Below are 26,221 nucleotides of genomic sequence, written 5' to 3'. Positions count from 1 at the left end.
AACTTCCTTTGCTTTTAGAAGACGTGTGAGACACAAGTCTTTTTAGAAAAGCAGGGAAAATAATTTTCTAATAGTAACTAATATGCCTTCCTTAGTCATTAAAACATACTTTTCAGTAATCTTAATAATAAAGCCATATATTCACACTTCATAAAAATGAAGTCACCAAGTAAAAGCAAAATATTCATCACACTAATCTTTAAATTCCATCTCTAAAAATGTAGTTAAATACATCAATTTCTAACCTCTCAGAACAAATAGATTTTAGGCACTGGAATGAATAACTGCCCAGAAAAGCAGCATTGCCTCAATCCCAATATAATTTGGTAGTCAACATTCTTGCTTTCCAGTTAAAAGATTTCATGAGAAGAAACACTTGGCTTTTGAGGTTTCACTGATCAAGAGAACGTTTCTGAGTAGACACTGAGCAAACATTTTTAAATGCGTTGTCACAGATACGTCTTCACTCCTCATTGCCAGACACAATCATGTTACCTCCTGACTCTGTACAGTTATGGACAGTGTCAGTACCCACTCCACCGTCAATCAGTGAATCTTTGGCATCATATCTTCCATGGATTTCTGCCTTCCAAACCCAGGTTCCACTGTCATAACCAAAGCTTTCTCTATCTGATTAGCCCATGGTGCCAAATGCTCACATGCTTAGTTTGATGGCAAGGTCAATTTCATCTCATCCTCACATGTCTTTAATCAAAGCCCTGGATTCTCAGCAACCTCCAGATTAAATATTGATTGGTTCTTGCTACAGCCATTCACTTTATCCACTGGTCTAGCCGAGACACTATCATGTGCATATCCAAGCCTAACTGCTCGTGGAGGCTTTCTATAGCAGGGTGACCAAAGGTGATGTTGGGGACAAAATATATCCAAGGGCAGAGAACCAGCCTTGGAGTCCAGCATCCAGGGGCTCTCAGCCCCTAAATTTGCCAGATTGCTGTTGAGGGTGGACAGGCCAATCTCACCATTGGATGCCATTGTACCAAGAGAATGATATCTTTTGATGAATCTTTTACCAATATCTTGTAACCCTCTTTATCTCTAGTAATTCATCTTATCTTAAAGTTTATTTTGTGTGCCATTTATTCAATTAATCCCCCATTGATGGACATTTAAATTGTTTTCAGTCTTTTGCCATTGTAAATAGTGTGGCAATGAATATCACTGTAAATTTCTGGCTCAATAAATACATATACACTTTTGCTAGGTATTGTCAAATTTCCATCCATAAGGGTTGTACTATCTTTCATTCCAAACAGCAACATATGTGAGTACCTCCTTCTCACAACCTTGGAAACGGTATGTTATTCAGCTCACTTTTTGTAAAGCAGCTTTATTGTGGTGTAATTTATATATCATAAAATCCACCCATTTTAAGTGTACAGTTTGAGTTTTCATAAATTCACACAGTTGTGCATTGCTACAATCCAGTTTCAGAGCACTTCCATCACCTAAGTTCTGCTGTTAATACTTTTAACCAAATAATTGGTATAGATTTATTGGGGGCTGCAGCTAACACAGATGGCATAAATTCTGGCCCCAAATACACATGGTAACAAACTTGTGGTTAGGAATTCTTCAGGGATTGTTTTCTACTTTTCATTTAAATCTAAAGATGATAAATAGGTGAGTTTCTTACTCAACCCCGCACTCTGTTGGTTTTTGTGTCAGTCTGACTAGGCTATAGTACACAGTTACCCAATTAAACACTGATCTAAATGTTGCTGTGAAGGTATTCTGTAGGTGGGATTAATACTTTCAGTCAGTTGACTTTAAGAAAAGGAGATACCTTTGATAATCTGAGTGGGCCTTATCCAATCATTTGAAAGACCAGCAGAGCAAAACCAAGGTTTCCTGAGGAAGACAAAAATTCTGCCTTTGGACTATAGTTTCAGCTCTTGCCAGAGGGTTCCCAGACTGCTGGCCTGCCCTACACATTTCTGATTTGCCAGCTCCCTCAGTCATGTAAGCCAATCCCTTTAAATAAATCAATAAAACGTTAATAAATATATATATATAGATAGATAAATATATAGATAAATCTATTTATATAGACATAGATAAACTCTTGTACTGGCTTTAGATACAGATATAGATATAGACAGATATAGATATAGATATAGATATAAATCAGTCAGAACTCTGACTGATACAGGCACCCCACCATTACCACCAAATCCCAGTTCAACCCTCTGACAATATAAACTTTCTGGGATTCTGGCTTCATGTGGATGTCCATCCTCTCAGCTTTACCAAGCCTTATGTTTTTGTTTATTCTCCCTAGCATATCATCACCTAGGATATCTAGATGCCCCCATGGCAAGCAGCAGCATAAGACAGGCTTAACTCTTTGGATTTTTACTTTCTGTATATAGCAAGGATCTTCCTTCTTTTCCCAACAGTTCAGTCAAGTGTTTTAAAAGATGTTTTAAAAAATATTTTAACCAGGATTTTTAGTTCAATGCTGGATGACTTCTCTGGAAATCTAGTCTTCCATCTAACCAGAAAGGGAAATCATCACATCTATCCTTATAAACATTTTCTTTGAGGTTTTCTATAATATTTAGAATATCCCAGGAATCTTCAAGCAGAGTGTCAAAGACTTTCAAGGAAGTATACAGAGTAAGGTATTCTTAAGAAAATTGATTTCTAGATCTTTAAACTTTATATATACTCTTTCCTAAAATTGACCTGTCTGAAATAGACTGTGGTCTGCTGGTTCTCACCTCTTCTCATAATCAACTTTGTACTGTTGTGCCCCCCAAAATATCAATACTTCTCTTCCATTCTTGATTCTTATTCATGCTTTACTCCGTGGTGTAAAAGCCTTCTGCATGACAGGTGGGTAATTCAGAACACACAGCTCCTGAAGAGGAGTCCCACAAGGGCAAAGACAGCCCCTGTGCAAAATGCTACAGCAGCCAATGCCTTGGTTCATCCAGGGGGTGGACTCATAACAATGCTTCCTGCCTTCTCTATCTACCTTAGAATTGAACTCAGAAGTGAGATTATTGTCAGAGGGATGGGTATCACTGTCATTTTCAAATCAAAGTGAGACTTTTTCTAACAGAAAGTTAGTCTAGGTTTGATTTGACGTATTAGTTTGACAATGAGGACTGGCTTTGTCCTGAAAATTACAAAGCGGACATCCTCCATAAATTGAATGAGCTAACTAGGTAGCTTCAGGGTTATGATGGAAAATATATTTAAAGTACATTTAATACACAATAAAATGGAAATTATATCATTTCAACTAATTACATTTATGATTTTAAAATTATAGATGCCAAATTAAAATGTGTGAGGAGATATATAGTTTTTAAAGCTGTTTTAGGGCTTACTCAAGTTTGAAGACCATTGACTCATACCATTTTTATTTCACTAATGTTTTTGTCTTTTTAAAATTGCTTTTACAATTACTGTTTTAGTACTTTTATCATTTTAAAATAGGTTTTGAAATTCATACTTCCCAGTTTATAAGACTTTTTAAACTTGTTTCATCTAGTTGCAAACTATGAAAAGAATACCCAGAGGGACTAACCAATCACCAAATACAGTAGAACTTTGGTTGAAAATTAGTTTAGGTTTTAAAGAGCCCTTAGTGATTTAATTCAACAATATTTTAATGACATGAACAGAATGCTCATTTTAGCAGTATCTTTAGTGGCCAAAAACTGGACCAAATATTCAGATAAACTGCGGCATATTCATACAATGGAATACTATAACACAATAAAAATGAACGAACACATGCTACAATCTGTGGATGAATCTCACAATATAATGCTGAGTATAAGAATTCACACTCACAAGTGTATATTGTGTAATTCTATTTATATGAAGTCTGAATACAGGCAAAAATAATCTATGGTGATAAAACTCACAACGATGGTTATCTGTGGAGGGTAATGACTGACAGAGGGCCGAAAGGAGGCTTCTGAGGTGCTCTTGGTGATGTTCTACATCTCGACCTGGGCAGTGGTTATACAAGTGTGTTCACTATGTAAAAAATCTATCAAGTTGTATACACTTTTGTGCACTCTCTGAATGTATGTTATACTTCAACAAAAGTTTACTAAAAAGTAGAAATAAAAAAGACTTTGTGGTTCTTGTTACCAAAATAAAACCTTGGCAAGTATTTTGTTAAATAGTCTCTTTTACCTATCTTTTATTGTTGCTGATAACAGTGATGATGTCCTGATGATCACTTTGTCAGTTAGACCATCATTTAGCCTTGCCCTGTGCAGCCAATGCAGCTTCTTCACGCCACTTTGCCTTCTTTGCCAGGTTCCAACTTGTTAAAGATTCGTGTCGTTCTGCAGCCTGCAGAAACAAGCAAACAAATAAAAAGCAAAGCATTTTGACGCTCTGGAAGAATTTGTGTTTTAGATAGAGAAACATAGGAAAGACTCTATGAAAAGGAGAAAAGTAACTTAAAGCATCTATCACACATAGCATTTGAGAAAAATGATCCTTTGGTACAGAAAAAAAATTTACTTCAGTTGCTAGAGTTCCAGTCAACAGGACAGCTGATATCAAAAATCTGCCCTCACCCTCTCTTGGCACACATAGACATATTTGTTGGATAAAAAGTAAACAAATATATTTTCAAATACTTAATAAAGCTCAAATTCAAGAAAGGGAAATCCTCAGGTACCAGATATGGAAAGAACGAAAAAGGCATGAATTGCTGGGGAATGAGAAGGACTGAAGCCAGGATAGAAGGAAATGGATTCAAACGGGGACATTAGGGGAAAATATTGGCTTTAACAGCTGTGGGCTGGGAGTGGAATATCTACACCAACAGACGTATTCAGGATTTGGATCTTGGGCACAGAGCTGAGGTATTTCTGTGAAATGACTAAAACTCCTCTCACCAGCCCAAGGAACTGGCAAGGAAACTAGGCATTTATCTGGGGAAAAATTTACCTGTGAAAAGAAAAGATAATTAGCATTATGATCAGGAGGAAAGAACGCTAGCTAGAAAACAGACCTGAGGAAATAATCTAAATGCAGCACAGAGATAAAGGTGAAAAAATAGAAAAGAGAAGTTAAGAGACACGGAGGACAGAATTAGAACTTCCAAAATATATTCTTTTTTTTTTTTTCCACATCAGGATACTGAGATACCAAGGGGGATAAATGACTCGCCCACAATCATACAACTAATAAGTGGCTATATTTTAGAGTATTATGAGTTCATTTTTTTTAACATCTTTATTGGAGTATAATTGCTTTACAATGTTGTGTTAGTTGCTGCTGTATAACAAAGTGAATCAGCTATATATATACATACATGTACCCCCATATCTCCTCCCTCTTGCGTCTCCCTCCCACCCTCCCTATCCCACCCCTCTAGGTGGACACAAAGCACAGAGCTGATCTCCCTGTGCTATGCGGCTGCTTCCCACTAGCTATCTATTTTACATTTGGTAGTGTATATATGTACATGCCACTCTCTCACTTTGTCCCAGCTTACCCTTCCCCCTCCCCGTGTCCTCAAGTCCATTCTCTACATCTGCGTCTCTATTTCTGTCCTGCAACTAGGTTCACCATTTTTTTTTTAATTTTAGATTCCATATATATGTGTTAGCATACGGTATTTGTTTTTCTCTTTCTGACTTACTTTACTCTGTATGACAGTCTCTAGGTCCAGCCACCTCACTACAAATAACTCAGTTTCATTTCTTTTTATGGCTGAGTAATATTCCATTGTATATATGTGCCACATCTTCTTTATCCATTCATCTGTCGATGAACACTTAGGTTGCTTCCATGACCTGGCTATTGTATATAGAGCTGCAATGAACATTGTGGTACATGACTCTTTTTGAATTATGGTTTTCTCAGGGTATATGCCCAGTAGTGGGATTGCTGGGTTGTATGGTAGTTCTATTTTTAGTTTTTTAAAGAACCTCCATACTGTTCTCCATAGTGGCTGTATCAATTTACATTCCTGCCAACCATGCAAGAGGGTTCCCTTTTCTCCACACCCTTTCCAGCATTTATTGTTTGTAGATTTTTTAATGATGGCCATTCTGACCAGTGTGAGGTGATACCTCAATGTAGTTTTGATTTGCATTTCTCTAATGATTAGTGATGTTGAGCATCCTTTCGTGTGTTTGTTGGCAATCTGTATATCTTCTTTGGAGGAATGTCTATTTAGGTCTTCTGCCCATTTTTGGATTGGGTTGTTTGTTTTTTTGATATTGAGCTGCATGAGCTGCTTGTAAATTTTGGAGATTAATCCTTTGTCAGTTGCTTTGTTTGCAAATATTTTCTCCCATTCTGAGGGTTGTCTTTTCATCTTGTTTATGGTTTCCTTTGCTGTGCAAAAGCTTCTAAGTTTCATTAGGTCCCATTTGTTTATTTTTGTTTTTATTTCCATTTCTCTAGGAGGTGGGTCAAAAAGGATCTTGCTGTGATTTATGTCATAGAGTGTTCTGCCTATGTTTTCCTCTAAGAGTTTTATAGTGTCTGGCCCTACATTTAGGTCTTTAATCCATTTTGAGTTTATTTTTGTGTATGGTGTTAGGCAGTGTTCTAATTTCATTTTTTTACATGTAGCTTTCCAGTTTTTCCAGCATCACTTATTGAAGAGACTGTCTTTTCTCCATTGTATATTTTTGTCTCCTTTATCAAAGATAAGGTGACCATAGGTGCATGGGTTTATCTCTGGAATAATCTTACTGTTTTTGTGCCAGTATCATACTGTCTTGATTACTGTAGCTTTTGTAGTATAGTCTGAAGTCAGGGACCATGATTCCTCCAGCTCCGTTTTTCTTTCTCAAGATTGCTTTGGCTCTTCGGGGTCTTTTGTGTTTCCATACAAATTGTGAAATATTTTGTTCTACTTCTGTGAAAAACGCCGTTGGTAGTTTGACAGGGATTGCATTGAATCTGTAGATTGCTTTGGGTAGTATAGTCATTTTCACAATGTTGATTCTTCCAACCCAAGAACATGGTATATCTCTCCATCTGTTTGTATCATCTCTAATTTCTTTCATCAGTGTTTTCTAGTTTTCTGCATACAGGTCTTTTGTCTCCTTAGGTAGGTTTATTCCTAGGTATTTTATTCTTTTTGTTGCAGTGGTAAATGGGAGTGTTACCTTAATTTCTCTTTCAGATTTTTCATCATTAGTGTATAGGAATGCAACAGGTTTCTGTGCATTAATTTTGTATCCTGCTACTTTACCAAATTCATTGATTAGCTCTAGTCATTTTAGGTAGCATCTTTAGGATTCTCTATGTATAGTATCATGTCATCTGCAAACAATGACAGTTTTATTTCTTCTTTTCCGATTTGGATTCCTTTTATTTCTCTTTCTTCTCTGATTGCTGTGGCTAAAAATTCCAAAACTATGTTGAATAATAAAGGTGAGAATGGGCAACCTTGTCTTGTTCCTGATCTTAGTGGAAATGGTTTCAGTTTTTCACCATTGGGAACGATGTTGGCTGTGGGTTTGTCTTATATGGCCTTTATTATGTTGAGGTAAGTTCCCTCTATGCCTACTTTCTGGAGGGTTTTTATCATAAATGGGTGTTGAATTTTGTCAAAAGCTTTTTCTGCATCTATTGAGATGATCATATGGTTTTTCTCCTTCAGTTTGTTACTATGGTGTATCACATTGATTGATTTGTGTATATTGCAGAATCCCTGCATTCCTGGGATAAACCCCACTTGACCATGGTGTATGACCCTTTTAATGTATTATTGGATTCTGTTTGCTAGTATTTTGTTAAGGATTTTTGCAACTATGCTCATCAGTGATATTGGCCTGCAGTTCTCTTTTTTTGTGACATCTTTGTCTGGTTTTGGTGTCAGGGTGATGGTGGCCTCGTAGAATGAGTTTGGGAGTGTTCCTCCTTCTGCTATATTTTGTAAGAGTTTGAGAAGGCTAGGTATTAGCTCTTCTCTAAATGTTTGATAGAATTTGCCTGTGAAGCCATCTGGTCCTGGGCTTTGGTTTGTTGGAAGATTTTTAATCACAGTCTCAATTTCAGTGCTTGTGATTGGTTTGTTTATATTTTCTATTTCTTCCTGGTTCAGTCTTGGAAGGTTGTGCTTTTCTAAGAATTTGTCCATTTCTTCCAGATTGTCCATTTTATTGGCATGTAGTTGCTTGTAGTAATCTCTCATGATCCTTTGTATCTCTGCAGTGTCAGTTATTACTGCTCCTTTTTCATTTCTAATTCTATTGATTTGAGTCTTCTCCCTTTTTTTTTTGATGAGTCTGGCTAATGGTTTATCAATTTTGTTTATCTTCTCAAAGAACCAGCTTTTAGTTTTATTGATCTTTGCTATTGTTTCCTTCATTTCTTTTTTATTTATTTCTGATCTGATCTTTATGATTTCTTTCCTTCTGGTAACTTTGGGGGTTTTTTTGTTCTTCTTTCTCTAATTGCTTTAAGTGTAAGGTTAGGTTGTTTGAGATGTTTCTTGTTTCTTGTGGTAGGATTGCATTGCTATATATAAACTTCCTTCTCAGAGCTGCTTTTGCTGCATCTCATAGGTTTTGGGTTGTCGTGTTTTCACTGTCATTTGTTTCTAGGTATTTTTTGATTTCTTCTTTGATTTCGCCAGTCATCTCTTGGTTATTTAATAGCATATTGTTTAGCCTCCATGTGTTTGTATTTCTTACAGATTTTTTCCTGTAATTGATATCTGGTCTCATAGCCTTGTGGTCGGAAAAGGTACTTGATACGATTTCAATTTTCTTAAATTTACCAAGGCTTGATTTGTGACCCAAGATATGATCTATCTTGGAGAATGTTCCAAGAGCACTTGAGAAGAAAGTGTATTCTGTTGTTTTTGGATGGAATGTCCTATAAATATCAATTAAGTCCATCTTGTTTAATGTATCATTTAAAGCTTGTGTTTCCTTATTTATTTTCATTTTGGATGATCTGTACATTGATGAAAGTGGGGGGTTAAAGTCCCCTACTATTATTGTGTTACTGTTAATTTCCCCTTTTATAGCTGTTTGCCTTATGTATTGAGGTGCTCCTATGTTGGGTGCATAAATATTTACAATTGTTATATCTTCTTCTTGGATTGATCCCTTGATCATTCTGTAGTGTCCTTCTTTGTCTCTTGTAATAGTCTTTATTTTAAAGTCTATTTTGTCTGATATGAGTATTGCTACTCCAGCTTTCTTTTGATTTCCATTTGCATGGAATATCTTCTTCCATACCCTCACTTTCAGTCTGTATGTGTCCCTAGGTCTGAAGTGGGTCTCTTGCAGACAGCATATATACGAGTTTTGTTTATGTATCCATTCAGCCAGTCTGTGTCTTTTGGTTGGAGCATTTAATCCATTTACATTTAAGGTAGTTATCGATATGTGTGTTCCTATTACCATTTTCTTAATTGTTTTGAGTTTGTTATTGTAGGTCTTTTCTTTCTCTTGTGTTTCCTGCCTCGAGAAGTTCCTTTAGCATTTGTTGTAAAGCTGGTTTGGTGGTGCTGGATTCTCTTAGCTTTTGCTTGTCTGTAAAGGTTTTAATTTCTCCATCGAATCTGAATGAAATCTTTGCTGGGTAGAGTAATCTTTCTTATAGGTTTTCCCCTTTCATCACTTTAAATATGTCCTGCCACTCCCTTCTGGCTTGCAGTTTCTGCTGAAAGATCAGCTGTTAAACTTATGGGGATTCCCTTGTATGTTATCTGTTGCTTTTCCCTTGCTGCTTTTAATATTTTTTCTTTGTATTTAATTTTTGATAGTTTGATTAATATGTGTCTTGCCATGTTTCTCCTTGGATTTATCCTGTATGGGACTCTCTGTGCTTCCTGGACTTGATTGACTATTTCCTTTCCCATATTAGGGAAGTTTTTGACTATAATCTCTTCAAATATTTTCTCAGTCCCTTTCTTTTTCTCTTCTTCTTCTGGGACGCCTACAATTTGAGTGTTGGTGCATTTAATGTTGTCCCAGAGGTCTCTGAGACTGTCCTCAATTGTTTTCATTCTTTTTTCTTTTTTCTGCTCTGTGGTAGTTATTTCCACCATTTTATCTTCCAGGTCACTTATCCATTCTTGTGCCTCAGTTATTCTGCTATTGATTCCCTCTAGAGAATTTTTAATTTCATTTATTGTGTTGTTCATCATTGTTTGTTTGCTCTTTAGTTCTTCTAGGTCCTTGTTAAACGTTTCTTGTATTTTCTCCATTTATTTCCAAGATTTTGGATCATCTTTACTATCATTATTCTGAATTCTTTTTCAGGTAGACTGCCTATTTCCTGTTCATTTGTTTGTTCTGGTGGGTTATTACGTTGCTCCTTCATGTGCTGGGTATTTCTCTGTCTTCTCATTTTGCTTATCTTACTGTGTTTGGGGTCTCCTTTTCGCAGGCTGCAGGTCCGTAGTTTCCATTGTGGGAAGAATAGTCAGAATGGGGTAAGAGGCCATATTTGAAGTGATAACAGCTCAGACTTTTTCAGAAGTGAGGAAAGCTATAGGTCCTCAGACTGAAGAACATACAAAGTCCTTAGCAGAAAAAATAAAAATAGATACTGATGGAAGTCTAATATGCATCTCACATTCAGTATATCCGAAATAGAGGACTTGACATATTTTGCTGGTCATGCCTATCAGTTCTTTCCCCAGCCTTAGACATCTCAACAAATGGCAGTACCATCCATCTAGGTGCTCAAAGCAAAAATCCAGGCTTTTTGATGTCATTCTTCCTTTTTCTCTCCTCTTCCCACATTGAATTTACCACAAAATTCTATCCTTTTGACCCCCAAATACATCTCAAATTGCTAACCGTTTCTCCATCTCTACATGACACCATCTTATTTAGGGTACATGCATTAATTATTGAAAATGAAAGGTGAATTCGAGAGAGGCAAGAGAGACAGAGTGAGACCATTTAAAAGATACTACAATAAACTAGGCAACAGATGGTGGTTATCTCAGACCAGGGTGATATCAAGAGAGATGGTGAGGAGTGGTCCAATTGTGCATATAGTCTTAAGTGGAGTCAACAGGATTGCTGGTATATAATGACTTACTCATGAGCAGTTGGAAAGATAATAAAATAGTGAGCACCTGAGCAAGGCCATTTCAGATGGGGTGGTCACGGAAGCCCTCACTGAGAAGAATGAGAATGAGCTATAGTAAAGTCAAGAGAAGGAGGGAAAGCCTAGAGAGAATAAAGGGTCTGACGCATTAAAAAACAAAAAAGAACTAGTGTGGCTGAAGCATAAGGAACAAAGGGAAGATGGTATGAAACACGGAGGGTCCAGGTAGTATCAAAATCCAATCTATCATTTAGGAGCTAGAGAATCACCAACTGGGTAGACAGTCATTTTATCTAGGATAGGTTACAAACAAGAGATGACTGCATTTCTTTATTTCTATGTTTAAGTGTTCAGCCCAGCAAACATATAAGAAATTTTCCATTTGATGAGAATAATTTTAAAGCATAAGCTCTTTGCCGAGCCAACAGAAATGAGTAGACATGTATATAACATCACTAAGCTCAGAAGACCCAGTCCCTGTGTGAATTATTGGGCTCAAATACTCTTGAAAACCTGAGAAGTAAAGAAGAGCAGGATCATAGGACTAGGCAGAATGGTCATTGGCTAAATGTACCTAGACAGTGAAGATGGATACAGGCAAACTATTCTGCGTGATGTGGCTGCCAAAATCTATTTCCAACTCTGGCTGTGTTACTAAAATGCAGTGTTCAAAAACAAAGAAGTTATAATCGCACTCTAAGGGACTCAGTTGCAGGTATCACAATGAAGAGGGACACTGATAAACTGGAGTGTGTCCAGAGGAGAGCTCAAAATAGAGGAAAGTTGTTAGGGATGGAGAAATTAAGAGTAGAGAGAAGATGACTCACAGAGATGTATCAGATATCTCCCAATATTTGTGGGGCTCCTCTTCGTGGTAAAAAGTGATCAGCAGGTGAAAGAATTTGGGGAAGCAAGAAGCAAAATCAGACAGTAATTAGCTCTTAATTCTCCTCTAGAAGCTACATATTGGAGATGACAAGGAAAGGGCTTATACACAGGATACAGGCAAACTAGCCCGCCTTGGTCATCATTTCCAACTTTCGCACTTCTAAGTATTTCATGATTCTATGCAATAGCTAACTGAGTTCATGATTTAAGGAATGATGTAGTCTGGATAACTTTCATACAACAAAGTTCCTCCTGTGCAGATTTTAATCATGTTATAAACTGTTATTTTTGTTTTTGCTTATCTTATAAATGGAAACAAACTTCTGTCCCTCCTGTCCGTATAGTTAATTTGTTGACTCAAATTTCCATGAACAATGCTGTTTCCAGTATGATAAATATATGCGGGTGGCTCAAGCTGTCTGAGATGAAATTGTTCTTACATTGAGAAAACAGCAATAATCCCCCAAAGGAGAACAAAGCTCATAATCCTTCTTAAAATTCACAAGTCTATCTTTACTTTACAGAGGTACTCACTCTTTTGGCTGACGCTATCACTGCAAAGCAGGCGATGATTGTGAGTCCAATCATTACGTAACAAGCTTTCACTCGCGCTCTGTTTCTTACAGCATCTATCATTTCTGGCCTAAACCAAGATGTGTATTCTGTTAATTATATTAAAGCAATATGATTTTCCAACTGGCATAATAAACAATGATTTTTAATGTAAATATTCCAAAAATGTCCCCGAATGCAAATGGCAGATGTGAAAGATTTCCAAATGCTAGCCCATTATCTTACCGATTTCAAGTTAACAGGTATTTATTCAGGTCCTAAATAATGTTAGCCACTATGAAATGACAATGCAGTATATTTAGTTTCTAACTGTTCAAAATATAACTACTAGAGATTATGACCTGACTCCATCATTTTTGTTTCACTGACTTGTATAAAAGTAAGAATTAATGCCTATGTATGTTTATGACTCATGTTCATTTGGCCCCTGTGTTATTAAGTGGGCTTTGTTTTCAGTTTTGAACAGGTTGTTTTTGAAAACTTATTTTCATCATTTTGGTTTTTCACTAGCCTCCAAATCTCTTCTTGCCCCCTCCCACCCTGACGCCATTAAAGAGACTATTATACATTTTGTGAGGATGACTCTTATTATACTGCTATTATACATTATGTATTTTGTGAGAATGTCTATTAGGGAAAGGGTGTTTCCTTCGTGGCTTCTGCATGAAGTTTTCAAAAGAAGTGATCAAAATCACAGTAATTTGTTGAAGAAAAGACAAACACACCTTCATTTTCTTATTATTATTCTGAAATTTTATATGCTTACTTGAATACTGCATAGTCTTATTTATTAATAAAATTATATGCAAGTTGTCCAGATTTTAGCAAAGTAGTGTTACAAAAGTAATCATGCCTGTAGGCCTTTATGATAAAATAAATTTTAACAATTTGCAGTAATATGAAGTGGCAGTTTATAAATACATACAATTAAAGAATGACTTTTGAGAATGTATTCAGCAGTATTTTTTATCTTTGTCAAGTTTAAATAGAATGTAGTCACATAAAAAAAGAATTCCAGGAAGACAATTTGCAATTCTTCTTAAAAATGAAAAATTTTTTCTTTAACTTTCCACTAGTTGAAAGAACATAGAAAACCAATATCTAGCCTGCTTTCCTCAGATTTTAGGCAGATTAATGTAAGTTTTAAGGTAGTTGCAAACAGGTGAATTTTAGCACATTATTAGATTATACTTGTTGTTGACTTTTGTTCCAGATGGAACCTGAAAGATCTGATCTTTTTTACCCATCCATCTGGCTTTGAACAGCTATACCAAATTAGTTTAACACTGAAAAGAAAAGAAAAAGTACAGTCATTATTAAATATCATTAGTGTATGGTCCAAAAATTATAGGTCACTTAATTATATGTCCATTAAAAGCATAAAAGTGAAAGCTGTTTATATTGTAAATCTAACACTTAGCTTAGGAGACATAGCTCTCCTAAATAGCAATGCTTTTAAAAAATTATAGAAAATAATAAAATATTCAAATACTTTCATGTTTTCAACCCAAAACTACAATACTTTTCCTAGGCACCTTGCTCAAAGTTAAATTCTTCTGTTTATAATATTTCTTTTTATTTTATTTTATTTTATTTTGGCTGTGTTGGGTCTTCATTGCTGCATGCACGCTTTCTCTAGTTGTGGTGATCCAGGGCTACTCTTTGCTGCGATGCGTGGGCTTCTCATTGCGGTGGCTTCTCTCATTGCGGAGCATGGGCTCCAGGCACGCGGGATTCAGTAGTTGTGGCACACAGGCTCAGTAGTTGTGGCTCACGGGCTCTAGAGCACAGGCTCAGTAGTTGTGGCGCACGGGCCCAGTTGCTCTGCGGCATGTGGGACCTTCTTAGACCAGGGCTCGAACCCATGTCCCCTGCATTGGCAGGCAGAGTCTTAACTACTGTGCCACCAGGGAAGCCCTATAATATTTCTTTTGACTGTGATCCTGGGGAAATTAAATTATTTCTGTAAAGTGGTTCTCTTCACATATACAGCCATGCTAAAATGGATCTAGGTTCTCTTGACAAGCATTAATTTACAATAATGCAGGTTCTTTAAATTTTTGATTACTCTGTTGTGTAGCACTAGAATTCAAAATCCAAAAACACTGAGGATGGTCTTTTTAAGCTTTTCTGGGGCTAATTTCTTCTTTGGGCTAAGTCTTTAGTTTAGAGGCTATAAATCTCAAGGAAAATGAAATTTGCTTTATAATATTAAAAAACATCTTCGTGGTTGAATAAATGCTGAAAACAGAATTCAAATTCCATGTTATTTCAAATTCCATGTCCATTCCTCATTAAATAATTTGATATAAGAAAGGAATAAAAATGTTTGAGAATTCATTATTGAATGAACATTTCCCACCATATTTTGTTTTCCATTTATTTGAGATGCTTTTGGTAACTAATAAATTCACAATCAATAGAAGTGTAGGCAATATGCACAGAACAAGATGTAGGCCCAGTTTCCATTATCCATTCTAATAGGCATTGATTACATCATATAAATATAATATTTGAACATCTGAAATCCTTATTTGATTTTATAGTTCTACTCTCCCCTTTTTTTGAGATCAGTTTAAAAAGTAGTAGATTGATTTTATCCTTAGTTTCCTTCCTTTCCTTCCTTCCTTCCCCTTGTAACCACTGCCTTGTAAAGTGCCGGGAAGATTTTTGGGCTTTGCGTAAACTGAAGCTGTAGAAAGATGGTTCTTACAGGTTACATTTACTTTTTTTTTTCTTAACATATTACATTTACCCTGGAGTTGAAGTTGTCAGCTTAAGTTTCATCAAGCCCAGGAATCTCTGTCCTGGGTTTGGGATGATGAAGAGGCCGGCGACGCTGATGCGCCGTGGGTCCCAGTCCGAGTAAAACCGTACTCAGAGGGCTGCAGGACCGCGTACACCAGGCATCTCCCACCCAGAAGAGGAGGTCACATGGATGTGGCTTCTTCCCAGAGACTCTCTAGCCACCCCACGAGCCATGATGCTTCCTTGGGTGCTTCAGGGAGCCGCCCTCCCCCCGCCTCCCCTCCCAGGCCAGAGCCCCTCTCCCTCTCAGCCACCCGGGTGCACGCAAGGACGGTGCCTTCTGTTGGGCCTAAGTATACTCCACTGTCTCATGGCCCGGAGCTCGCTGGGGGCGGGTATCTGAGCGACGGTGGAAGTGCCCACTGAACTTCTGGATTTTCACCCGACTTCATGAACCTCTCTGTAAGCTTAGCTTAGCTCCCACAGCCCAATCATGGAGCTTGGCATTTAACCGCACTCGGGGGGCGTGGGTAAATTCCTTAAGGTGGTAGGTATTACTGTGAAGACCTGTGTGGCTCCGCGGCCGCCTCCGTTCCAGGGTGCGCGGAGGTCCGGAAGTGGATGGACCCCGAGTCCCCCAGGCCCGGCGCCGACCCTGCCGGGCGCACGCGACCCGGGCCGGGCACAGGCCACACTTACGGAATCCGAGGCGGGATCTCCTCCATCGTTGTGAAACGCCCGGTCCACGGCAGGATTTTCCTGTCGAATTGCGACGGCTTGCGCTCGGCGGGGACCCTATGGGCCTTCCCTGCTGCGAAAGCGACAGGGATGTATGGAGGCACCGAGAGACCGACGGCACAGAGACCAGCTCACGCTCACGCCTCCGTCCCCCAGCCCCGGCTCCTCGCCCGCCCCTCCGCGGACCCCTCCCTCCCAGGCCGTTCCCAGTCCCTGCTCACAGGAACCCGGGGGCTCCGAGCCGCCGAGGGCCCCGCCGCCGGAGCACTGGGGGTGACCGGGGGGCCGGAGAGACGTGACGGGCCGCCGCGCGGCTTCTGGGGGCGCTCCCGGGGCGCAGCGGGGGACGCGCCCCGGGCGGAGGCGCAGGAGGCGCCCGACGGCGGCGAGCACGGTGCGCCCTGGTCCCCCGGCCGCAACCCAGCCGGAGCCAGGGACCGAACTCCCGGGACGCCTGCGCCGCCCCGCGCAGCTCCCAGGGGAGCTCCGGATGCGCAGCCGGAGTCTGTCGTGCGCCCCCTGGGCTCCCGGCCTCCGCCCCCAGCCGGCGACCCGGGACGGGGGCTGAGTCGGTCGCCAGGCGGGGCCCGGGAGCGACCTGACGGCGGGACTACTTTCCTCCTGAGGCAGCTCCGTGCCGCTCGTTTTAAAGGCGTTTCTTGGTGTGGAGTAGAAACGAGTTTCCGGCAGAGCTTTTTAGCTTCCACTGTTTGGTGCCCAGGAGAATAAATCTAAACCCTCTCCTCCGGAGAAGGACAACAGTGAGGCCTTCAAGTTCAGGTCGCTTCAGATGTTTACCAAGTAAGTGTCAGGACTTTCAACGAACTTCTGATTTTCCCATGAAGAAGTTTTCTGAAGTTAGGTCCTCACCCCGCTCTCCACTCCCGTCCATTTCTCTTTTCCAGGTAAAACCACCTCAGTTCCTACAATTGGTTTTCTCCCCCTCTTTATTTCTTAGACCACAAACTCTTCAAACTCCCTTCAAAGTGAGCTTTTTTTCTATCTTCCCTCTCAAAAAGAGGGGAGAATCCACTTTTCTCCGGTATCTAAATGGGAACAGGGACTCAGAGAAAGGGCTTGTAGGAAAGCTGGCTACTCTGAAGGAATCTACTTATCCTACTTCCTCATATTCCAGGAACAACAGACGCCAGCCGAGTTAAAATGCTCTCCAGGACCCAGCCCCAGGCTAGCGCGCCCTCCTCCCTACTGTCTCTGCGGTCCTTTCCCAGCACAGACACTGCCCTACTTTTAGTTGGATCCCCACATATTTTTTTCTTTCCTAACTAGACTGTCAGGCTTTTGAAGGCAAGATCTCTGTAACTCCGCGTCTTTCACATAATGGCGTTTTAACAAAAGACAGATTCATATCTCAGTAAAGAAATATGCATTTAGAGACACAATTATGGAAGGAACCATGAGCTTTGCCTTCACACTAAGGTTTAAACCCCTAATTTGTGATTTAAGGGTTGCACAATTGTAAGCAAATCATTTAAGTCATTAGTCTTGGTCTCATTTGTAAAATAAGAGTTGCTTCCTTTCAAGTTCATTCATGCAACAACTACAGAAAAACCTACTCTATGCCAGCTACTTCTCAGAGCTGGGCATAGAGCAGTGAACAATGTCAAGTGGGGATTAGTAGATGAAGAAAAAAAAAAGCAGGATGAAAAAAAGTAAGCAGGCATGGGGTGGACGCTATTTAAAAAGGATGGTTAGAGATGCCCCTCTAAATGTGCCTGGTACATTAATAACACTTCAAAGATGTTTCTTTCCCTTCACATTCTTTAACTAGTCCCCAAACACAAGGGCATTTTAATTCATGAAATCTCTTGTAGGGAACTGTAGGAGGCTATGAGCTCCCTAAGGGTGTAGCTGAAACATTGGCACTTAGTAGATACTTAATTTTAATCTGTTAAATAAATGAAAAAATGAATGAAAATCTTCAATAATGAAATAGACTCTATCTGGGCTAGTTTAAGGAAAGATTGAATACTTGAGGACATGCTGCATGATGAACAGAATGAATTCCTACCTGAAAAAGTATGTTGCCGTAGATAATATTTGATGGTTGCAGGAATATGCTACTTGAAAATTCTCCCATTATTCAAATGTGTTGTTTTCTCCTTTAATATTTTATTTTTCTTCACATCACTGAAAATACCCATAGAGCTAGAGAAAAACATCTGTGTGAAACAGCCAATCGGTAATAGTTCACCAAGGAATGTTAAACTAACTAAATAAGTTTATTTTCCTGGAGAGAACCAAATGTCAGGTATCTACACATGATTTTCTATCTCAAGCTTCTCTATCATTGCAGAACCACAGGGCAAGAGAATCGTGGCTTATGTCATGAGAGAAAGAACAGTTTGCATTCTGTTCTCTGTTCCTGATGCGATTAAAATATCACTATTCGTCAGTGTTCTACATTAAAAAAAAAAAACACACAGTTGCATGAGAGATGTTTTCTTTAGCTCTAGAATTGGAACAACAGCCAAAAAAAAAAAAAAAACAAAACAAAAACTCAAATCAACTTCTAATAGAAGAAAAGCTAATTATATTCCTTTCTTTCTTTTAAACCAGGACAGTTCATTTGTTCATTGAACAAATGTTCATTAAATGTCTCCTATGTGCTGGGTACTGTTCTGGGCTCTGAGGTTACAGCATAACAGGTAAGCATACAAAAATCTTTGCTCCTCACAGAGTTTATTATTAATCCACGGTGGTTTCAGTTTACACGTTCCATACTATGTTATTTCTCAGTCCAACGGTTCATCTAATTTGCATATACTATTTTCAGTTTTGTTCCTTCAAGGCTTGTTTTGATTAGTATGGTTTATGTTCCCATTTTCCTACAGTTAATTTACTTACTTCTTAAGATATACTGCTATAGCTAGGAATAATTTTTAAATAAAGTGATTTCATAGATTAAGTGGAAAGTGTGGTAATTTAAAAATTATTATTATTTTTTATTGTTGAAAGCTAGTGTGTGCTCTGCACTGGGCTAAGGCAGGAAATGCAAAGATTGCTGCAGTCCCCAAGAAGTTCCCAGTCTGGCTGGCACTATATTCCCTCATCAGGAAATGCCTTGCTCCCAAAGGAGGAGCTGGGAGGGACCTTAACTAACTTGCTTTCCTATCCCCTACTAGTCTGTCTGTAGGGAAAGTTCTAAAGTGACAGTTTCCCTGCAGACCCAGCTTACGGTGGTCTCCAGTGGTTCCGGCAACCTTATCAAGTGGGTGGTCCAGGCAAGCGCCTGATTACCTTCTAGGTACTAAGCATGTGCTGAGGACATCAGCAAAATCTCAAAATGAGATCTCAAAAACCAAAAAAAAGATCTATATACAGCTCTTCATGTTATTCCTTTTAAATCCCATTTTCATTGCTGTAGTTCAGTCTTTTATTCTCTCTCAACCATCTATTGTAATGACCTCCAAAGTATTTTCCTCTTCTCTGGTCAGTTCTTTCTCCAATCCTTTCTCTGCCTAGCTTCCAGAGATAGTTTTCTAAAACATAGATGTTATCGTATAAAACTTTCATGGCGCCAATCTCTTCCCTATTTTTTTTTCTAACCCTGCACCCCATATCCCTATCCACAGACTACAAAAACGACCCAGAAAAAATTTTATAATGAGGCAGGGAGGACTCTTTCAAAGTCTTCTGCTTTGATATTTTGCGTAGTCTGGTTCAAATCTATGCCCTTGTCATATCCATAGACATGTAAAATGTCACTAAGCACAGGTAGGTAGCTTACGTTGAATTACTCTGTGCTAATAGTGATGCACAACAACTGTCAACTAACATCACAGTTTAGTTCTGGCTTGTATAGCTGGGTAGGCTCTGTGTGTGTGACCAGCGCTCATCAGGGCATGGCTGAGTTCTGACTGGTTGAGTTGCTTATTGTCCCATTGTTCTAAACATTAGTCTGAAAAATATATTCAGAAGAAACCAGGTTGGATTAACTGCTCCTGCACTGATCAAAACCCTTCATATTTTCTAATACATAGCTTGTATTCGTTCTAGAAATAGCAAATCTGAAATATATGCATATTTATGAAGTACTATTTATGCAAACTGCCCCCAGGACAGTGAAGAGGCATCTGCAATGGTCATGTCTCTCACATTCTTTGGCTGAAAGGTTATTTTTGTAGCCTACTTGAATGTCTATTAAGACTCATATATGTCAGATTGTGTGTAATTGCTAATCATTTTTGGTGGAGCATCCTCTGGCTCCCATGATCAATTTCAAACTCCAAAATTCCTAGTAACAATCTTGTATGACAAAGTGAGGATTTTATGGTCCCCAACACTGAATTTGCTACAGACTTTTCACCCTTGAGGCACAATGATGACTTTATGTGGTTCAAATCTGTATCCTGCAATAGCCTTTTATGATGACTTGCCAGTGCTTCTCCAGCTCTGCGTCCCATGCCACCCTCCTCATACACGTATAGGGAAGTGGTCTCGCAAAATTAATCCTACCCATTATAAGTGTACAATATAATACCTTACTTATATAGTTACAATTGAAGAAGGGTTGTTATTTCATAATCATGATGTGAATGATGCCACCTCAGATTCCCTCAAGACAATTACCTCTTGTCCTACATGCCTTCATACAGTTCTTCAGTTTCTTTCAGCTGCTTGTCTCTCTCTTGGTTTATGTGGTCATGTTTTCTTGGAGACAGGGAACTGACCTATTTGAATGTTTTCCCTATTCAGGAATTTAAAAAATCAACTTATCAAAATAATTTTCTTTTTTCTCTTCTGAACCTTTTTACTTGGGGCTACTCATACCTATTTCTAATTTCCAATGTGAAGTCTAATAATATCTAGGCATAGCTAATTAAGAGGACAGAGCCTCAGGTGTTTTTTTTTTCATATTTCTCCTTTCACGACTATCTACAAATGGACACTTAATTATTATTTACTATTTATGATCATGATAATGAAGATTAACAACAGAATTTGTTAAGGATAATTGGCAGGGCACTAGTACCACAAATCATTTAAATTATCAGAGCTCTCCAACAAGAGGTCTGAGTTGGGTAAAAAACCCAAAATCTAGGGAAATTTTTTAAGATTAAGACTGTATAGCATAGGAGAGAGAATGTTATAGAGGTTAAAAATCAGCTATTATTTGTTCATTATTCCTTCATTCTTTCATTCAACCAGAAAGTGTAGATTAAACACCTTTTCTCAAAAGCTTAGTACTACAAAACATCCAAGAGTTATCCCTGCTAGGCTGTCCAAAAATAAAGCATAAAAAATATCAAAAACAGCTGTCTCCTTGAATATATACTTGTTATAGGAAGGTCCATGTGTACTTTGACTAAATGCTAACTCTAAAACAAAGAATTTATGACACTGACAGGGTGAAACATTGATTTAATAACAAAGTTCTGTTTAGATGATGCAAGAAAAGGTTAAATAGGAATGGAGACATAGGTACCTAAATGTTAAATAGTCTTTACTTCTGTTACAAACATCATGTTCTGAGTTTGAAGTGTTTCCTAGCTTCCTCTAGTAGTCAACTAAAATCTTGAAAGCTAGTTCATAAAAAGCTGGACTGCTCTAAGAGTCCATTAAAGCACTTGCTAGTTGTGTAAGTGTTTTATTAAAAAATTGAGTTATAAGGTCAGAAGGGAGTGACATGACATATTTAAAGTGCTTAAAGAAAAAAAAAAAACCCTATAACCTAGGATACTCTACCCAGCAAGGTTATCATTCATAATTGAAGGGGAGAGAACAAGCTTCTAGGGCGGGAAGAAACTAAAAGTGTTCATCAATACTAAACTGACCTTACAGAAGTGTAAAGGACCTTCCTTAAGTGAAAAGGGAAAGGCTACGACAAGAAATATTAAATGAATGAATAAATGGTGAAAAAGTTTTAAAATTTTTTGTGAAGATTTTGTTCATATGTATTATAGTTTGAATATTTAGGAAGAAAGAGCAATTTCTATAAGAGCAATTTCTATACTTTTCCCCAAGGAAAAAAATGTATATAAGTTGAAAATGAGGGATTATTGCCCTGCCAAAATTAAAAGTTGTAATTTTTTTGGAGTCAATTTAAAAGTAACTTCTTTGCTCCTAAGAATATATTTTTATATTACCATTTCTTAATTACTTTATTTGGTAAACTAATAAAATATATATTTTAGTTTAATGCTTGTATTCATTAGTATTGAATTAAACAGAAACATCTATATAAGTGTTTATCATGAAGCTGTTCCAAGAGTGTTCCATGAGGGTCCTACTTCCTGGTATACTATTGACCGTAAATAAAAAGTTAAAATATAATTGCCCACTAGGTGGCAGCAGTATTCCAAATTGTTCTACGAATACACACCTACAGAATAGGGGAGTTTTCCTAAATTCTCATGATACATGTGAAGAGGATGAGTTCTGTCCCTGCCCTCAACTAGCTCACAGTCTGTATTCTGCAGCTCAAATATATGTACTTTCTGTTTTTTTTCCTTTCCTTTTGGTCGTTAAAAATTCTAAGTATAGACTATTCTCAAGTATCAGAAGAAAAAGTGAGTTTAATATAGCCATTTTGCCAGTGTGGAGTCTGAGCTACCAAGTGGTTATGTGATGTGCCTGGAAGCAAATTATGAGCTTAGTGTCACAACCCCCATCCCCCAAAGGTAAATCTAATAGACATTCTATGATAGTTTTTCTGCTAAAAACATATGTGGTTTCAGGCATTGCTTTTTTTCATGATTTTTCTCAGCCTCCAGACAATTAAATTAATTGTCAGCCTCCAGACAATTAAAACTGGATTAGATAGCAGCTGTGCTTTAGGGCATCCAGTTCACATTTATTACATTTACTTCATAGTCTACTTTCGCCCTAACTAGTGGCAATAGAATTGCAAGTTGATGGGAACAATCTTACTCTAATCATCTGTACATTTCAGTATACTCCATTATGATATTTAAATATATAACATATTATTAAAATAACATTAAAGGGAACATAGAATTATCCCATATTCTCACATCCTGAACACAAATATTTTCTATTTCTCTATGCTTCCTTAGAATCTTTATATCCACATTTATACTCTAAGTAGAGTACCCATAACATCTAAAATTTTTCACTTATTAGATCATAAACCATTTCCATTTTGCAGCTTAATCTTTATATTTAGTTATAAACAAATGTTATAATTTATTTTATTTCTATGGTGGACGTAGGTTGTTTCTAACTTTACCTGTTGTAATTAATTACAGAATATATGCTGTTCTGGATGGGCTTTAGTTCAGATATTTTGTTTAATTCTATCTCTAAATATGTACTCTCATATTTTTCAAAATATGTGTTCTGAATTTGATTCCCAACTCCTGTCAAGAACCATGTATATGTGTGTTGTGTGTGTGTGTGTGTGCATGCACACACCAACAGTTTTACTCTGGGAAGTTGACTTAAGGAAATAGTTCAAACACACAAAAAATGTCCAAGTAATCCAATGTTATGATGTTTCTTTGTATGTTAGCATAACTTTATTTTTTGTAACTAATGCTTTCCTTTTTTTTTTCTTTTTGCATTTCTATAACCAAATAACTGACATAGAGTTCATTTGGGGTATAAGTTTTAGATTTAAATAAATTTTCCCTATACAGCACTACAATTATCCCTCTCTGTTTATTAAATAATATTTACTTTCCTGGAATTATGTGATTCTTATTTTACTGAATGCTTAAATATAATATATAAATGAATTTATTTGGATTTTAGAATTCCATTTTATTTGTTTGTTTTTGTTTCAATATTGCATCATTTAATTATTGTTACTTTATCTGGAAGAACCACTGACTCCTGGCAGTTCTCCCACCTTTATCATTATTATTCTCTTTTAGAATGTTCTTTACCACTTACTTTCTATTTTTATTATATAAAACAGCTTTTCATGATTTTCATTGAGATAATACCAAATCAGCAAATGGGCTGGTTAAGAAATTATTTTTCTTAAAATTTTTATTCTGAAGTAAAACATGCTCATTGTAATTAAAATTCAAACGGTAATAAAACATAGAAAGTGAAAGTCTGCTCAATCATGTACCCTTTAGAGGAAACTAGTATTACCAGTTAGATACTTGTCTTCCCAATCTTTATATATAGTATGTATACAAAAATTATACTATTCTGCAACTGGTTTCCATCATTCACAATAGATGGCAGGGCCTTTTAGTAGCTGTTCGTATTAACTTACTTCACTTTTTCAAGTGGCTGAACAGTCTTTTATTGAACAAATGTACCATAATTTATTTAGTGAATTCTTTACAGACATTTAACTTGTTTGAAGTTAAAAATTTTTTTATTCTTATAAGGATTTTTACAAGGAATATCATGTATTTCTGTGTAGTTGAGAATTTATTTCTGAGGTCTAAATGTTCTATCAGGAGAATTGCTAAGTCAGAGACTGTCTTCAATTGTGATAGATATTGACAAACCAGGCCTCAAAAAGTTGTTCTGAATTACTGTTTCATCTACAGAATATAATAATTCCTATTTCCAAACTAGTAAATTTAACAAATTTTGAAGGTCCAAGAATATCTTTTTCTAGTTGGGTAAACACGGTGTGGAACACACCCTTTCCTCTTGTTCTGTATGTGTTTTTGACTGACCCACTGGAGAAACAGGTTTATGATTCTAACTGATACTTGGATGGCTGTAAGATTATTTAATGTATCTCCTTAAAAGTTTAAGCATTTTAGGTCAAAGGCATGAAAATAAGTGTTGATATACAACTCTGGAAACCTTTTCTCTCCCTAATTTGCAGTGTATGTGGATTTGTAAGGCATAGCAGCTAGTTGGGGTGTCTGAATTCACATCAACTTGGCCACCAAATAGCTGTGGACTTTCGGAAAGACACTTAATCTTACTGTTCCTTAAATTCCTCCTTGGTTATAGTTACCGACCTCACAAGAGTGTTGTGAAAACAAATAATAACTGTGATGAGGATAGTAATAATATTTTCGAATAGTGATTTGTAGCTTTCAAAACACATTAATGTGCATTATCTCTGTAGATCTTTATAGTGACCTTATATGGTAGACAGAACAAGCATTTTTGTCATCATTTTTTCCACATAAGAAAACTAAGGCACAGTTAAGATGTGGTAACAATATCAAGGAATGTTTCTTTGAAAAGTTAATGTTACTACCACAGAGAAGGAAACACATAAGAGTTCCTGGCAAATAGTTTCAGGCACTACTGTGTATGTATGGCATTTCTTCAATGTTCCTGAGGATGTTTACAATGAGGAAAAGACCAGTCTGTGACCAACTGTTTTCCCTCCGCTTTTCCCACCAAAACTCTTTGTATACGGTTATGGAGAAAAGTTTAATTACCAGAAAATAGAAATATGTGTGTGATTTATAAATGTGTACATGTTAAAAGTACTGTGACTTATTAGACAGCCATTGCTTTTGTATAGCAATTCGCCTCACCCATGCCCAGTGGAAATAGAATAGGCAAGTTTCCTCTTGCCTCAGTCACCACTGGAAGCCTTGGTTATGCATCTAACTTGTACTTCTGTTTTCTCAGCTTCCACTAGAGCTTCATTACAAGCACTGATTTGGGGCCTTGCACACTAGGTTATTAGGGATAGCCCCAGAACTCAGTACACACTGGCTCTTAAAGGAGAACAGGAAAAGGACCCTCTCTCATGTGTCTTAGCAGAGTGATTTGTCATTTTCTTCCTCATCCTGGAGGGTGAAGTGGTATATGTAAATGTGTATTTTTGTTTCTTTTTGAGGAGTAGAAGCAGATACTTGAAAGAAAAGAAAGTCCTGACATTAACAGATTCATGAGCTAAAGTTCCAAAATTTGGCTTATACTTTTAAAATCTACTGATCCAGTAAATGCTTTTACACTTCTTCTGGCTTCCACAAACAGAAAGCAAGAAATATCAAATCATAAAGTTCATTATGAGTGGAATGATTAACAATTTTTCTCTGTAGCTTGGACTATGTCCATAATAAATAACTCTCTTGGGGTATTATATTTCCCATGGAATCAGATTTACAGTGCAATGTTTGTTTCTCACTTGGGTTTTAAACACATTCAGTAATTTAACTGCATGATTTAGCTCCTTTTCCAGGAAAGAGAAACCTGTGAGCATGTACCTGACACTGCTTTGTTGGAGATACAGATGGGAAATAAGTAAGCAAAAATAACAGAGGTAAATGCTTTATTATAGGATAGGTTTAGAGAGCGGACAGACTATTTTTTT

General features: G+C 37.5%; 1 pseudogene; it reads right to left on the bottom strand.

The window, feature by feature from the left end:
- Positions 1-463: 463 nt before the first annotated feature.
- LOC118904991 lies at positions 464-996 on the bottom strand (annotated as a pseudogene).
- Between the last annotated feature and the right edge of the window lie 25,225 nt (positions 997-26,221).

Source organism: Balaenoptera musculus, chromosome 12, assembly GCF_009873245.2.
Source record: "Balaenoptera musculus isolate JJ_BM4_2016_0621 chromosome 12, mBalMus1.pri.v3, whole genome shotgun sequence".
NCBI lineage: Eukaryota > Metazoa > Chordata > Mammalia > Artiodactyla > Balaenopteridae > Balaenoptera > Balaenoptera musculus.
Note: the sequence above shows the minus strand (reverse complement) of the source record. Positions and strands in the feature narration are given on the sequence as shown.